Source organism: Pteropus medius, unplaced genomic scaffold, assembly GCF_902729225.1.
Source record: "Pteropus medius unplaced genomic scaffold, Ma_sr-lr_union100, whole genome shotgun sequence".
Classification (NCBI taxonomy): domain Eukaryota; kingdom Metazoa; phylum Chordata; class Mammalia; order Chiroptera; family Pteropodidae; genus Pteropus; species Pteropus medius.
This window is the reverse complement of record NW_024349125.1, coordinates 1129673-1144984: the sequence shown is the minus strand read 5'-3', so window position 1 is coordinate 1144984 and position 15312 is coordinate 1129673. Positions and strand designations below refer to the sequence as shown.

Genomic DNA, 15312 nt, shown 5'->3' with positions numbered 1-15312 from the left:
TTTTTTTCCTGGCTATATGACATAAATGCCCCACACCTATAAATCATTTATATTTCCACTTGCCTCCTCAAGCATTGGCTAGCACAAGATTTCTCATTCTGCTTAGAAAAGTTGCACTTCCCTTTTACCTTTATTGAAGCTTAAAACTTCAGGTGAATTACAACAAGGTAAAAACAACAGAACAGGACCACAGACTCCCCCTGACTCCCCAGCTGCTGCCACCTTAGCAGAGCAGCTGCCTGTAACTATAACCACTATGATAATGAGCCAAAGGAGGAGAGTACACAAGAAAAATGAGATGCAAGCTTCCTGCAGCTGAGAACTTTGACTACACTCTTTGACACCAACCTCATAATAGATCAATTATTTTATCACAGGGGTTTTCAGAAATTATGCTACTTCCTATGAGATATAAAATGTACTCAGAGGCTCCGTAATGTCACCTTTTTAGATGTATATTTAAGTAAACCCACATATTTTAATGAAAGTGTGGATTTTCAGGTCTCTGGAATTGAAAACACTTATGCTTTTCCATCTCTTTGTTCTAGTGATAAATATGAACATTTTGCTAATGTGACCAGATTCAACCAAGACAAGACTATCATAGGTGGCCCAAGCAATTAGAGTTGAAAGACCCTGAATTCTAAATTTCCCTCAACCACATATGCTGTATCCTATTTTTGAGTATTGTTAAATTCCATTTTTTACATATTATATGGCCATACTTTAACATTTCATCTTATATTTAACCAAACATGAATGTATTTGCAAAACTATTCAGTCATTTTAAAGAAGTTTAGTTGACATTCACTTTAATTGACAAATAAATGGTAGTAACACAATTCATTCATCTGGTGAGCATTTGGGGTTGTGTGCTATGTGCTAAGCTGCCGGGGTGCATTGGTGGATGAGACCAGTTTGTTCTCTACTCCAACAGTCTCACTGGCTAGTGAAGCAAACAGGCAACAGACAAGCAAGCCAACAGAATAATTTCATGGCATGACAAGTGCTATGGAGGAAATGATGATGGTGATGTCATATGAGTTATTGGGTGGTGGGGTTGGGGAAGGCCACTTCAAATGGAGTGGCCAGGGAAGACCTAAAAGGAAGTAACTTGGAAGAGCTGGAGGAAGTGTTCCGGGCAGAGGAACTGGCAACTGCAAAGCCCTTAGGTTTGGCTTCTGCAGGGAGAAAAAGGAGGCGAGTGTGGCCGGTGCTTGATGACACCATAATGGTGACACCATTCACTTGGTTGCACTGCTAGACTTAGCTCCTTCTCAGGTGTACCTGTCATAAACTGCACAGCATTCACGTGGTCATATATCAGTATTTACCCAAGGCACTCTGGAACAAGCTACCAGAAAAAGAAACCCCTCTGGACAGAGCAATTTTATGAACTTGCCTGACTTGCTACCCTAAATCATAGCTGAGTAACAACCAGAGCTGTTCCTTATCTTGCTGGCTTCCTTACTGTACACCAGTGTGAAACCTGGCTCTCAGGAAGCCCCTCAGAATCCATTTCAAGTGACTGAAATTGCCTCAGGAAGCCCCTCAGAATCCATTTCAAGTGATTGAAATTGCAGGTGTGATCTGGAGGAAATAGTTTTCTTTCTTCTATTTCCCATTTTCAAGGTTGAAGTTCCTCTTCATTATTTTTAAAATAAATGAATGTTCATGAAATACTGCACAGTCATTTTTGACTACTGATCAGAATAAACCATAAGATCCAGTATTTGTGATGTAGATGTAAGCATACTAACAGCCATGTCAACAGCCCTTATTGCTGTATGGTGATTTATAGATAATATTCATTTGCTTCCTTTTTGGGAGGTTATCTCTATTTCTTAATATTTCTGTGATGAACATGTATAACTATAAAGACTTCCTTTCATGTGCCAAAAATAAGTGAGATCCGAATTAAAGACAAGATCCATGTAAAAATAACATGCATATCTATCATATTCTAAAGTCCTCATATACTTTTCTCTCCTAACAACAACTTTAACAATAAAATAACAACCAAATTCTTTGAACGAGACTCTGAAAAAATGTTGGGATCCTGGGACAAAAAAACCCACCTTTATACTTGTGTGGTGCTTTCCACTTACAAAGCCCTTTCACACTCATTATTTACTTATCTGTAAATATTTTGCTCAGTGCCAATCCTCCATCAAGTTCCAACAAGCTGGACTGGACAGGTGATGAGAACAGGGATCAGAAAGTTCTGAATCCCAGCCCTGCCACCTGGGGCACTGAGATTTGGGACAAGTCCCTGATACAGTCGAGCTGCAGTAACCTTCTCTGTGAAATGGGATTAAAATGTTACTACTAACCTTGTAGGACCAATAAGAATGTGAAATTTCCCAAACCCTTAGCCAGTAGCTGAGCAGGCATCCACTCATTCATTCATCGCAGAGCATGTAACAGCACCCTTACCTTACAGAGGAGAAAATGCAGCTGCAGATTTTGGGTGACTTGTCCAAGGCTACCCAAGCTAATGGGAGGCAAAACTGACCCTTTAACCCTGAGTCTAACTGCCCTGCAAGCCTTGTAGCTTCTGAGCACCAGCTGAGGATATGAGTCTTAGAGCACCAAAGCTCACAGACCAGATATACTAGGCTCACACCTAGAGCTTTTAGAATGCATGGAAGTATTACGCAGGACAAATAATTGCTATTTTTATTTAAAGGATAACAACATTGCATCCAGATTTTTCACAGCTACTGAGGAGATATCAGTTTTGTCAGTATAGCCTCATGGGTGGACAGGGCCCTTTTCTTTTCTGGTCCCCAAAGGGGCAGAGAAATGAGGGGTCACAGAGAACAAGGAGGCCTAAATCTCTTTACCTGCAAATTCTGCCATCTTGTTCTCCAGAAATCTGAGGCTCAAACCAATTCTTTGAAAGAGGTGGGGTAAAGAGCATCACTTCTGCAAAGACGTTCAAAATTAAGCTCCGCTGATCCTTTTCCTCCCCAATCAAACCAAGTATGGTTTTCCAAGGTGAAGAAGGGCCAGTACAGGTGAGAAACCATTCCATACATGCGCCTACAGGCTGGGCCAAATCATTTCCAATCCGTAGTAGACAAGAGATGCCCCCTTCATGATGTTCTGCTGTATCATTCCTGAGCACAGCCTTTTGCACAGAGCTTAATACAAGCTCTGGCATTCGTGCAAAAAGCTTTTCACAAAAGCTTATTGTGATCCACAAAAAGATAATTGGAAGGACCAACCAAAGTGTTTTTCCCAATAAATTCCAAGTCCTTTCGGGAGGCACAATCTGCTGCCCACGCACCTCCACTGCCCACTCACCCCAGCACATCAAGCTCACAGCGCACACTCAGTATGTCAGATGGATAAATGAATGAAGAGCTTCAATACAGAGCCTTGGGAACAGGCAGTCATCTGTATAAGATATTAATTCTCCCCAAAGCCTCGAAAAGTCAATCAGTCAAAACAAATGACCCTTTCAGCCTGAAAAGTACCCACTCAGAGTCCAATTAGGAAAATGGGGTCTGTGTATATGCAGGCGTAGCATTTGCATTTGATTAATCCCATGAATTATCTAACAGACCCTAGAGAGATTCCCCCCCTCCCCTTTAGTTATTTCAGGTCCTTCTTTCAGTGTTGCGATTAGTTATTGTGAGGGTGAAAAACGTACAAATCTCTAAAAGAGTGTAACTGCTAAATTGTTACCACCAGCTCATTTCATAAACTAAAAAAAAAAAAAAGAAGATTCAGTAATTTGGGCAACTGGCTGAAAACTCCTGGGCTGTGAGTTTTAGTCACTTTTCCACCCATCTCTTTTATTCATGACTAGCCAACTGCTGCTTAAGCTTCTGGGCTGTTTTTCTCCTTGTGAGATTGTGCCCTTGGGTGTTGCCATGGGAAAATGCTAGAATCAGATAGCCCAAAGGAAATTTCCCTTCATGAGGGAACCCAGGGAGAAGAAAACCACAAAAGCAAGACAAGAGCAAGAAACATCCCTACCCCTCCCCAGAGAAGGAGGGGGTGGGAGTGGAGGGCGGAGTGCAGGAAAAGTAGCTATAGGATTGCTTGGAGTATATGCCTGCTGCAAGCCCCTCACACCAGCTGTTGGTGGTGCCATCTGCTCCAGCCCAGTGCAGGCTGCTTCCTCTGAGTGGCCTTCCCTGAAGCTGCCTGCTCACCCTGTCGGACATGATCAGGTCACTCCAGCACTCTGCCCTCACTGGACCTGCTGCCTGCCACAGTCTCACCCCTCCACCTAAGTATTTCTTACAGGGCCATCAGCTCCCAAGATGATACTGCATCTGTCAGGAGGCCCATTCTTCATTGGTCACTTGCTGTGCAAGTGAGGGCTGCTGTCAACCCCACCTACGACAGGCCCAGTGAAGTCACAGCCTTCAAGACATAGCAGAGTAGAGCTCTGCTTTACCCCTAACTGCCTACCTGCCCAGCTGTGAACTGTCCCAAGTCCTACCAGGATGTCACCTGAACACTCAAGTGCTACAAACAAGCTGATGCAAACTTAAGCCTGTCCTGCTTCCTGTCCCCAAGCTGAGCAAGCCCAGGAGGGTCCGACACACAGTAGCACTCTCTCTCAGAGGCAATGCTGGATCAGGAAACAGAAAGCAGGGACCAAGGACGGCATGTTGTTATCGAGTTCTAAGTGTTTAGGTAAGGCCTCCTAAAATCTTCATTAAAAAAATAAAAACAGAAAACAAGCCAATAACAACAAAACCCAAACGCTTGCATGGCAGGGGCTCTCTATCACAGCATTCAGGCTGTTGCATAACAACCCTGTTCCCTTCTCCCAGCTTCTGTGGGGCTGACATCACCTCTCCTCGCCATTGTCCTGCCTGGGCTCTTTTCACTGGCCTCCTATTTGAGCATGCACGGAGGGGCAGGGGGGGAGGGGGGGAAGGCAATGTGAGTCCCACCTTCAGAACACAGGCTCCCACCCCTGTGGAACAAGATGGCCCAATTTCTCTCCCATATCTGATCCTTCCCTCTTTGCATCTGTGTGAGGAGATGCCCATCACTGGGGGCCACTTTCATGAGTTTGCTGCTATTGAGATTAGCTGGATTATGGGCTGGTAAATAAGGACCCCCTGGTGCTATGAGGAAGTTTGATCACCAGGTCAGCGTAGTGTGAACTATATTCTATCATCGCCACTCTTTACAGCCACCAAGCAAAAAAAGGGGGGAGGGAAGGTGGCAGAAAAAATGCTTCAAGTGCAAAAATGCATGAACTCATCGTAGCAATACATTCCTCCACTGTGCATTTCCAAGGACATGAGTCATTCAAGATTGTCCTCCTTTAAAACAAGAAATCCACTGTGATTCTTATCTAATGGGTCTGAGAGTGGTGGTAGGTAGAATGGTTAGCATAGCTACCACAAGACACAAAGAAACTTGTAGCCCTTTGCTAAAACCAGTCAAGCAGTTTGGGAAGAGCCGCACTGCTGGAACCTTACATTATATTATGTTCAAGGAGGACTGACACCTCCATGCTCCATGATGGTCATTCTCATTCTTCTAAAGGACAAACACCATCCCACCCAGTGGTGATCTGCTGCCCTCCCCCCGGCCCTAACCCCTTAATTTGAAGGAAAACAATGTGGGCAGGAGTGGAGGGAATGGGGGAGGGGGACAAGAGGCTAGGGAGGAAAACAGAAAAGCACAACTCTTAGCTCCTTTTAACAATTCAGTGACTTAAAGTTTTCCTCCCAGGAAATCCCTTGGCCCATTCACCTACCCAAAGCCCCAATTCTGGCCACTGCTCATGTGGACCTTGCATGAAGTAAACACAGTTTGTAAAGTAAGGGATTTCTGCAAGTGTGTGTGTGTGTGTGTGTGTGTGTGTGCATGCGTGCATGCATGTGTTTTATAGAACAGTCCCTCTTGCACAGAACCGGGCTGTTCCATCAAAGCCGTATCTGTTATATTTCTGTCTTTCTCTTCTGTTTGGCGTATTCACCAACAAGAGAAAAGGAGGTAAGCTTTGGCGGCCCTGACCTGCAGCTGGAACACAATACTTTCGCACAGCCCTGCCGACCCCTGACATAAATTTTACACCGCAGCTGGCATTTACACACTCAGCATTACCATATGTATAGCTGCTCGGTGCTAATTATGCTAATCACCTGTCTAACTCGCTGCTGCGAAAAATGGTTGTATTTAGCAGTCCAGTGCCTACCAATGCAGCTTACTGTGTGGCTGAAATGTACATTCAGACGGCCCTGAATGGCAAGATTTTTCCACGTTGCTGGCTACATTCAGGCCTCAGAAAAATTTATTCAAGTCAACTGGTTTCGGTCCGCAACAAAAAAGTTACGAGAAAAAAGTGAGTGTGCTCTTGCCCTAACATTCTGGATCTGCTTGCAAGCAAAATGATAAATCAATTGGTGTGGGAAACAAAAAGGGAGAGAGATTTCTTTTGGGAGCCATGTGAAACTGTAGCCTATTATTAAAAAAAAAAAAAAAAAGGAAAAAAAGGGTCATCTTATTCCCCAAATCTCTAGAAAGAGCAGTTAATAGATATTTAGTCCTAATTCCAATTCCCTCAAATAGCAAGTTTTGTTTGCAATTAAGCAAGGTATTAAACATGTGCAATTTTTTTCCTGGATCATGTGTGGACTGAAATAATAGTGTCATCTTTATCATTTTTTAAACTTATTATAACAATGTATATATAAACCTCATAGGGGAAAAATCAGGTAAGAGGAAAGACTTTCTTAAGCAACTAATGAAAATTCTTTTGTTATTTTCTCTCTTAGCCTCTATTTAAAAAGACATTGTGATATGTACATCTATTTTGTGAAGTTTTCTGGTTTCCCTACTAAAAGAGCAAAGGAAATCAAGGAATGGATGTTGGAAAGACGGGAGAATTCAAAAAAGAAAAAAAAAGTCATGGGTAGGGGAGAGAGAGAGTGAGTGAGTCAGGAAGCCTATATTTTCCTTAACCTCAGAATTCTTGTTTTTACCATCACTGTTTCTTAAAGTAATTTTATTGGATCACTCTACAGAACTGATTTCTTAAACTGGAATATTATTATTGCAGGTTGTTTTAACAATTCCAATTCAAACTGAAACCTCATTTCCTCCACACACAAAATACCTTCATGTTAATTTTTTTTAAAACCCTGAATTTAATCAATCTAAGGACTGCTCAGTATTATATTAGATTATTTGAATGTACAGATAAGGTCTAAGGCATCCCAGTTTCCCTGAATTGCCTGCAGCACTGTAAACATGTTCTACTGGACAGGTGGCCAAGCGCCCAGTTACTTTCTCACCTCCAAGTGATCATTATTAGTAAATTCTTTAAATTTCCAAACTGGTAGGCCATTTATTTTGCAACATATCTTGGTCTACCCCCGCCCCCCAGGATTACAAAATACTGGAGAGCAGCTTTGTGATATACCTTCGGTTTACACACAGAAGGTGCACCAACCCAACAGGCTCTCTCAGACACAGGAGAGGGCAGTGAAGGAAGCTGGCCTCTTCTGCCTTGCTTTGCTCGCCTTTCAACGTAACTCATGGCAGATGAAAAGGGTGATGCTCACAGATGCTGCTATTAAGTCAACAGCTTTCTTATATCAGCACCACCCCCATTCTGTTCAACATTTGATAAACTTATCTGACCCGATGAAGCAACATTATCCAAGCCACATCTTGCTCTCTTTGGCATCCCTATTCAAGTTGTTTTTCTTTGCCAATCCAAAGTATTAATTCATCTTTAGTTCCAAATCTTGACAGTGCAGCCAAACACAAACGACACAACCACTACTGTGCTCACTGCAGAGTAGAAGGCTTACCCCTCATTCCCTCCCAATCTCTCACTCTTCTTAAATAGGAGATGGACCACCCTGCCTCATGGCACAGAGCAGTGTTTACATTGCAGTACTTGACTGTGTAATACATCTGGCATTTTTGGGCAGGATTCCTGAGCTAGGGGCCAGAAGCCCTTAAGCAATGATTTAAGGGGAAAAAATCATGCACATCAACTTAACAAAGCCCACTTCCAGTCCCTTTCGCTTACTTCTGTAACACATTTCATCAATAAGCGAAAACTATCTTGCTCAATAAATTGGAGAAATCTACTGTTTCTGTTCATTTATCCTAACTAACAATAACAAATAAAGCTTGTGCTGTGGCACAGAGACTTACTTCCCTCTAGCCTCACCACCATAGCCAGTGGTGTTTTGGGACCCATATGCAGTGTAGACTATCTGGACCATTTCGCACCTGGGTTTCTGGATTGCAAATAAGGTCCTGACTCCACATTATAAATTTCTCCAACAACAAACTTGTAATTCATTAGCAGGTACCTGACTGCCCACCAACTGTACAGATTCTCTAACACATGACAGCTGTTTTTCCAACTATACTCTAAACCCAAGTATAACAAAATAGTCATAGTCTTGAAGGGATTAAAAATAGGATGCATCTTTCTATACACTAAATTCCCCCAAATTTCCACAATAATAAAGCAGTTTCTTAATGGCAACATTCTACTGTTTCGGAAGAATATCTGTCAAACCTAAAGATACATGTACAAAAACAGGTATTGCAGTGTAAAGAAAAAAACAACCCTAAATCCAATTTAAGAGAAAAAAAATCTAGTTAAAGAACATGAATTCAGAGTTTGGAAGCAAAGAACAAGTAGTAAAAGCATTTAATTTTGATGACCCTGATGATATCTGTGCAGACAGGGAAGGTTCCCACTGAGAAACTCCCAAAGAGCTCCCTCCTCTGAGCAGTGAGTAGGGCCTTCATGAGCAAAGCCCTCTGCTCTCCAGGACCTCTCATCGGGACGGATCATCTAATGCTGTGGCAGTCTGCCAAAATGTGGATAAGGAAATCTGCCCTCTTCCATCTCTATCCACACTCCATGTACCCTTTGGCTTTGGTAGGCGTTCCACACAGCTACACCCAGGAAAGCCTTAAGGAGGGCTCCTGGGAAGGAATGTCATGGTTTACGTTTCACTTACCACCTCAGAAATGCTACGGAGCCCAATTCTTCTGTATTTCATACAACACATCAAGCTCAGGGGACCGAGACTTATTTCGCACTCCACTTAATGGATTCTAAAGTCACCTCAAAAGTCCACAAAAATGCCATGGCTCTTCAACAGGGGAAGCAAATCTGCTGCTGACAAGACCTCTTCAAAGAGTGCCTGCTTAGAACACACCCTCACCAAGGTAAGAACTCCAAGGAGTCAAATGGCAGCTCTGCATCTAGTATGTTTGAAGTAATGTATTTTCTAATTCCCTCCTGTCAGTTTGTGATTAACCAGATTTACTACCATTTCAGATTTCACACCAGTCATTCCAGAGATCCATTGGGAGGAAATGAATTGGGCAGTTTAGGAGTAGGTGAATGGGAGGGAGGGAAAGAGAAGGGAAGATGAGCAAAGATATAAAGGGTGAGAGATAAGGAAGGAGGGATGAAGCAGAACGGGTTCTGGGAGCCAGTGAGGGGCAAATGAGACAGTATTCTAATAATAGAATCATATGGATATGACAATTATTTAGGAATGTCTTACATAGCTGGAACACCCTCAATTTGTTTTCAAAATACTGTCAAAATAGTGCTGAGTTAAAATACTATAATTCTGCAAATGGTCTCTTATTAAAATCTGGTCTCCTTTAAAACAATTTAAATATATTTCAATATTTATTTTAAAAGAAAAAAAAAACCCAAAACTTTAAAAATTTCACACACGCACACACACCCGACCCAGCAGAACAGACTACTTTTCAGTGGCTAAATCTGGGCAGACAGCTGGCACGGACGAAGTGGGGGCAGCCATGAAAGCAGCCCCTTTGGCTGCAGAACTATGACCCCCTGCCCCAATATGAGAAGGAGGGCAGACAAGTTACAGCTCAGCCCAAATGGACGGGACCCAGGGTCATATGGAGGTCAGCTTTGAAGGAGAAATCCCAATGAAATATAAACATGGCACTGTGGAAACCAGACAAATCTCCCATAGCTTGTCCAGCCAGCGTTAATCTCGCCATCAGCTGTGGCGCATAATCCAAACAAACGAATCCGGCGGTTCATACATCTGGAAGCTGTCATCTTCTGGGGCCTCCAAGCAGTGCTACGTGCATCTGAAATACCCCATCGCCCAACCTGGCTTCTAAATTTGTTGGAGGGTAAGAGTGGCAGGCAGCAGAGGGATACGGAAAACTCACGGGGTCAGCTGCCCTGTAGAGAAGGCACCTGAAGCTATTTGTTATTTTTAAAGCGATTATCGTTGGGTGTTAATTTATTTATTTTATCATTTTTCTCTCAGTATGAAAGAAATACCACAACTGCTTTCACCTGTACATGTGTGCTCACTATTTAAATCTAATCAATACCCATCTAATAAACAGATTCTTAATTTTTAAAAGTGCACAGAGAACCAAGGAGCAGAAAGGAGCTGTTCTGCATTCTTTCTGTCCATTGTGAAATGTACCAAAACTGACAGCCCCAGAGAGCAGAAATGGGGTGACGAAGCTGGAAAGGGCAGTAAAAGCAGAGCCCATTCTGCCTCTTTCTAGCTTACATGCCTCAGTCCCTCGCTGTCCCTTTGGTTCTGCTGCATAAGGGCACCTGGGGAAAAGTGGTTTGTGATATGAACATCTGGAGAACTAGACCACCAAAGAGCTAATAATGTGCTATGTGGGCTTCTGGAAGGAGCTGTTATTTCAATATGAACAAAGTCCAGTGGTGTCTTTTATTGCTTTTTACAAAGTCACCTTAATGCTAAAAACCTTCAGCCTGCTGTAGTTAAAATGCAACAATGTATATCTGCAAAATTAAGTTATTTGAAGAAAAAAAGTATTTAAATATAAATTTTCTTTCTTCCATGGCCTTAACCCCACCACTGCACCCACCCTGGAACTTGTCATGGTGTTTATTTAATTTCTGATGTAATTCTAAGAAAAATTAAAAATTCAAATTAGCATTAAAAAATTAGTTACCTAGGTCAGTAAATATGGAGATGGAGTGGAAGAGTTTATCTTAAAGAATAAAACTTTTGCATTCACTGCAATGCATTTACAGCCACAACTCCATCATAATAAAAGCCTTCCATCTGCACAGCATGGGTCTTCCAACCGGAATCTATTACCTAAACCAATTGTTATACATTGGGGCGATTTTGTGCCTCGCCCCCCACCCCACACATTTGGCAATGACAAGAAACATTTTTGGTTGTCACAATGGGGAAGGTGCTACTGGCATCTAGTGGGTAGAGGCCAGGGATGCTGTTCAATATCTTACAATATACAGAACAGCTCACAGCAGAGAATTATCCAGCCCAAAATGTCAATAGTGAGAAACCTTGCTTAAACTGAAAGTGTGGTGGAGCTCAATTTATCTCCTATAACTGCCAAGAACACCAAAGGCATAATGCTAGCAAGGTAGTACTAACTTGAGAGCACTTACAAACATCAAGCAGGCATTTTTAAAAAATTTTATTGCCCTTTTTTTTTAAAAAAAGGCACAACTTGTGTCTTCCCTTGATGCTGGCCTCCAGAGATATTAATAAACACAAGGCAATATGGATTCATTTCAAGGCTGTTCCCCTTTACAATAAAGGAGGCCAGGGGCTGGGCAAGCATTGAGGAAGGAAAAAAAAAAGGCTCAAGATAAATGAACATTCTGTCACTAAGATATTGTGACAACAAACCTGTGTCTGATAGAGGGTTGGAGTGTGAGGGGGGTGGATATTAAGGGAGACAGGAGAATAAAGTGCTAAGCAAATAGAATGCCAACAGAGAAATGGGCAGGAGTAAAAATAAAGCATTTCTCTTCTATGCCTGAAAGCGTAAGATCCAAGCTAAGTGATCTGGTACGAGGGAGGGCCCCAGAGGCCAAAAACACTAGTGTAAATTATGAGATAGGCCAAAGTTGGCTTAAAAAAAAAAAAAAATGTTGGCAGCCCCTGGGCCAAATGCCCCACACACATCGGAGACCTTTTTGCCATGCAGCTGAACCTTCAAGACTCAAGGCTCCCCACCTCAAAACTTATGTTCCAAAGACAAGCACTGGGAGTTCTCCTGGAGGCCACGCCCATGCATGTCCTCTGAGCCTTTGCCCATGCTGTTCCTTCAGCTTGGAATAGCCTATGATCCCTATCTTTCCAGCCTCTGTGCTTGGCTCGGGCCTCCTACCCTCGGGGCTGTCCCTGCCATCCTGCAACTGGTCTGTGTGCCTGTTAAGTGGAGGTCTTCTGAAGCCAGGGACTGCAGCCTATCACCAACTTCTCTCTGGAGCTTCATACAGTGCCTAGTACAGAGCAGGCATTGAGAATATGTGCTGAATGAATATTTTTAAATAACAATTAGTCTCCCTCTGACCTTGTTGCCACTGGTATGTGTTTCAGTAATAGCAGATGTCCACTATATCATTCCACACATTCTTTTACCAAACTTCAGGACTCCATTCACAAGTGAGCTAGATTTGACATTTTTGACTTGCCCTAAGACCCAAGTTAGCATCTAATGTATACTGACAGTTTCTTCAAAGGCAATCGTTATATGAATATTTTAACAACAGAATCAAATAATTTTTATTACCCGTACCATAAAAAATGAGACAATCTTCATCTAGCTTATAGTGATTGGTCTGTGCATTACAGCCAATACATTTAAACTACCTTTATAAAGCCACACTTCTCCAGCATGTTAAACAAGCTATGAATGTCAAATCAAAGGATACCTTTAATTTATGGGCTGTATTAAAAAGATAACATTATTTTGGCAGATATGAGGAGGCACATAGCAAGTCTATGTGCATACACAAACACAAAGGAAAAGTGGAGACATGAATTTGTGTATAGACATATATATGTTTGTGTATATGTGTGTGCATATATGTTTTTTTTAAATACTAGGAAAAATAGCATTTTTCCAAACTGCCCCTCAGCATTCCCCTCCTGTTAAAATCTCTTATGCTTTCTTCTGTTGCTTTTTAACTAGGAGGAATACGTAACCTCTAGTCATTTGGTTTATTTAGTGTAGTAGCAAGCACTCTGTTTACACCCAGAACATTTAGAGTCCCTATGAAGAAAACACCATCTAACAACTTCTTTGCTGATAGTGACGGGGCATTTATCTAAGAGATTAAAGTGCAAAATTAACCTAAATTTTGACTTGCTACTCATTTTACACTACAGTCTAAGACAGCAGGGAATTCTTACTCCTAAAAGCAAATGCTCACACTATTTACTGTTGACATGAACACTAAAGTCAATATAAGTCAATATATCATAAACAAGACATTTACTCTGAATTTAAATTAAAATTATAAAATGGTATGCTGGCTTCCCTGCTTGGGTTTATATGTGTTCATGAAACTGTTGCTCCTTCTACATCTAGCACACAGCAAATGAATAAATGAAATCAAGGTCAAAGCAACAAGAGACCAAGTTGACGTAAGTCATTAGTAGGCAAACTGGTCTGGAGACATAAAGGATCCATAGTTTATCATGTAAAATAAGACAACAATTCAGTTGTTATATATAAAAACACTACATAAACCATATTATAAAATAAAGATAACTACTTTATTGAGTTATAAGGCATGTGATAGTAAATAATACATGGTAATGATAGTTGCTCAACAAGTGATAGTGCTGAGTAGATAATATCTGGCCAAAGAATCAGTAAGCCACACTTGAAACAGCCAAAACAAATGGAAAGGAAAACAGTTCAGAGGATAAAAGTTGGCAAAATGAGTCTCAGGTGTGTCACTCCCTAACTCTTACTAAGATGGAGCAGGGGATGAGACTCAGAATGTTTCTCCTCCTTCCAGGAATTGAAATGAGTTGTATAATGCAGAAACATACTTGCTTCTAGAAATATACAATGTTAAGAAAATAAAACCACCATAATTTCCTTTAAATTTATTAAAGGTCTACTGAAAAATCTCAAAACAAACAAAAAATGCTCTTGTTGTCATCATCATCAACACCACCCAACAAATTTGTAGGACCACGTGTGGAAAGTGAACATGTAGACAGAGTTGGAGGTATCCTCTGCTCATCTCATCCTTTGCTCTATCCCAGAACCAATGGTAGCTTCTTCACAGTCTCGCCAATTATGTAATCTCCGAACTACAGCCCTGCTGTCCAGGGCCCATGTGAGTTACTGCACCCTATTCCAACCTAGGGTGGGGGGCTCCCACTGCCATCTGTCCACTCAGCTTGAGCCTTTGCCTGACCCCTTTTTCTGAGCTCCTGCCTAGAACTTCCTCTTTCCTCCTCCTCCTCCTCACTCTCTCCAGGTTGCTCTAATTTTCCTCACCACATACATGGAAGCTTTTCTTTTTTCATTTTTCCCATTTAACTTTCACAGTCCACTTCAACTGTGAGATCAAATTTAGCACAAGTCCAATGAAGTCTAGTAGTTTTAAGTCCATGAATTTGTGCTTAGGGAATGTCTCACATGCTTTAGTGCCCCTTACAGTGCCTAGCACGATGCCAGGGATGTTATGAGTGTTCAGTAAACTTGTTGCTAGTACATCATAGATGGTCAATAAAACCTCCTTTTATCTACCGATGACACTGAAGTGCTGAACTGAGGTAAATTACCCCACCGATTCGATCCAAATAACACTCTGTCTTAATTACCAAGCTACTTAAGGTAAGAATGTTTTCTGGTCTTAATGATTTGGACTATTATTTTAATTGTCACTTCTCAGCTAAAGACTACATTATATGCTTGCAAAACACTGAAAGTGGAATCTCACAAACAAGGCAAAATTAACAAGATATTCTCCAAGGTTAGATCACCAACATCATTCTGAAAGTAATAGATTATGCATGTAACTCTGAGATTTTCAAATTCAGTTTTAGGTAGCTTTCCCTAAGAATACTCCACATATTCTAGTTTGAAATATCCACATAATTACCTCAATCTCTCCCTCCCATCCCATTTTAAGAGAGATCCAAGGCAGTGTTTACGGGTTAAAATGTTTCCAAAAAACAAGACTGTCACTTTCCAAAAAGAATTCAAAGATAACCAACAGAAAAAAACCCCGCCCCAAACAAAAACCTGTATCACCAAAAGAATGTAAAATGTTTCCGTGGGGGGAGGGGAGAATCTATTTTAAATTTATAACTGCTTTAAAAAAGGCTTTAAGAACCCCCCAAATTGAGGAATGCAGATAAAAGGCTGGCAGAACCCCTTGAAGAGCTTCTGTGGCCCCTCCCACCAAACCCGCGTTCTTAAAACACATTACTTCTTTCAGCCTGCAAAATGCAGCCTTCCCCCAGAATAATTCCACTTGAAAGCCCCCACCCGCGAGGAAACATTAATCTACTTTGCAAACAT

The 15312-nt window shown here is 41.6% G+C and overlaps 1 protein-coding gene across 3 annotated transcripts in view; it reads right to left on the bottom strand.

The window, feature by feature from the left end:
- Positions 1–15312, bottom strand: part of PTCH1 (patched 1) — a 60689-nt gene that overhangs the window by 42499 nt on the left and 2878 nt on the right. The gene's annotated exons all lie outside the window — the stretch shown is intronic.